The 2,384-nt window shown below is 30.7% G+C and overlaps 1 pseudogene; it reads left to right on the top strand.

Moving 5' to 3' along the window:
• Positions 1–1,167: 1,167 nt before the first annotated feature.
• LOC124943331 lies at positions 1,168–2,384 on the top strand (annotated as a pseudogene).

Below are 2,384 nucleotides of genomic sequence, written 5' to 3' on the forward strand. Positions count from 1 at the left end.
CATAAATTTTACAATCCAAATATATTACGGGAGGAAATCCATATAAGCTTTTGTGCTTCTCGGTGCTTAAGTAAACAAATAACAATTATATCTACTATGTTTATTTATTTATTTTTAATTTGTAAAACACTCTTTAGGGAAATATAATTATCCCAAACTTTTGAGGTTGATAATTTTTTTTCTTAAATTTATGTAATTTCATTATTCTCTTATGTTGTAGATTCTTTGAAAAATATTATTATTAATTTTCATTATCAGCATGCTTGTCTTATAATCATTATTTTTTTAGATTTATTGTTGATTTTATAATAAAGCCAATATTTGTAGATCATTTTGGGCTATTCACTCCTAGTACATCTTTATTATTTTATATATTTGAAAAGTCTTAATAACAATTTTAAATTTTAGTTCTTATAAGGTCTTTATAATTACCAGTCAAAAGATATATTTGTTTATTGTGATATATGAATGAATATCCTTATACTATTAAATTTAGAAAAATAAAATATTGATTAATAATTTTAAATATTATACATAGTCTTTTAGAGTTGCAACATAGTCAGCAATTTTTTTTATGATTGAGATGAAAGAGTTTAAACTCACAATATTGTTCAATAATTTATAAAAAAAATATTATTGATCAATTGTTGTTTATGCCAATTATCAATATCACTATCTGATTTGATATATACATTTTGGAGACCATTTTAATAAAGATGTTTAATTGTTTATTTCTGTTTGAAATAGTGGGTCATAAGGGAAATTTGATGAAATGACCCTCATAAGTAGTCTAATTCCAAAAAAGGCCCACGGTTGATAATATGGCAAAAAGGGTCTTTTTTGCCCTGTGAAAAGTCTGTAATATCCTTTGCGCGCCTGTTTTACTGCTCAACTACGAGAAATGTATTTCTCGCATTTGGTATTTCTCGCATTTGGTGCTCAATTACGAGAAATGTATTTCTCGCATTTGGTATTTCTCGCATTTTGTGCTCAATTACGAGAAATGTATTTCTCGCATTTGGTATTTCTCGCATTTGGTATTTCTCGCCTTTGGTATTTCTCGCATTTGGTAAATATTCTCCGGCCATGAACCCTAAATTTAGGGTTCTCATATAAATACTCTAAAACCCTAATTTCACATTGTCCTTGTATTCTGAAGCTGCCAAAATGTCGAAGCGAGGTTAGTGTTTTCATCTTCTATACAATTCTTTGTTAACTACATGTTTGATACTTGATAGTAATTCAATGTTGAAAAACAATGTGTTTCAGGTCTTCCTGTGGCGGCTACGGTCAACTGTGCCGACAATATCGGCACGAAGAATCTCTACATCATATCAGTGAAGGGGATCAAGGGTCGTTTTAATCGATTGTCGTCTGCTTGTGTGGGAGATATGGTTATGGTGACGGTGAAGAAAGGGAAACCTGATTTGAGAAAGAAGGTCATGCCTGCTGTCATTGTTAGATAACGCAAGCCCTGGCGCCGAAAGGATGGAGTGTTCATGTATTTTGAAGGTGATTTAGTAGATTCTGATTTTGTTTTGTGTTATAACTTGTTACTTGTTTAAGCAATTCTTTGTTATTCTTTACTAGAACAGTTAGACTGAAGAACCCACTCTTTTCACGATCTGATTGATACAATCCCTTATTTGATTACAACTAGGGCAAATCAAACAATTTGAAAAGCATGCACATTTCCACAAGTAAACAACTTAACCAAACAAAGCTCATCATAATCAGATATCTGTTTTGACAATTAAAGTGTCATTTAGTTAGTGTACAATTTGACTTTTTGATTGATTATCATGTCTCACTTCATCATCACAATGCCTTTATCCCCCTTCTTCACTACAATTCACTTTTGTATGACAAACACTCAATGTTGAGGATTTAGAAATAGTTTTTCTTTAGTATTGGTTTTCAAGGGTATTGGGTATTGTATATACCCACTAAGATATTAAAGAAAGAGTATTATGGATAATGAATAGAGTTTATGGTATGATGAATGATGTATTTAGAAACACTATACTCACTTATTTGCGTTCAAAGTCTTACCTACTTCTTGGTCTTATCCATTTTGAACAATCACAACACAATTTTTTTATATATGAAATTTGTTGATTGTAATATGTAAATATCTTGGTTGATAAATATGTTGTTACTATGCAGATAATGCTGGTGTGATAGTGAATTCTAAGGGAGAAATGAAATGTAAAAAATGTCTCAAAATGTGTTAAATTACTATATCATCTTTAGGCCTCATTCATTCACTCATCATTATTTGTTTGATGGTAAAAAAACCAGGTTCTGCCATTACTGATCCAATTGGGAAGGAATGTGCTGATTTATGGCCCAGAATTGCAAGTGCTGCCAATGCTATTGTCTGA

Source organism: Impatiens glandulifera, chromosome 6 (genome assembly GCF_907164915.1).
Source record: "Impatiens glandulifera chromosome 6, dImpGla2.1, whole genome shotgun sequence".
Classification (NCBI taxonomy): Eukaryota; Viridiplantae; Streptophyta; class Magnoliopsida; order Ericales; family Balsaminaceae; genus Impatiens; species Impatiens glandulifera.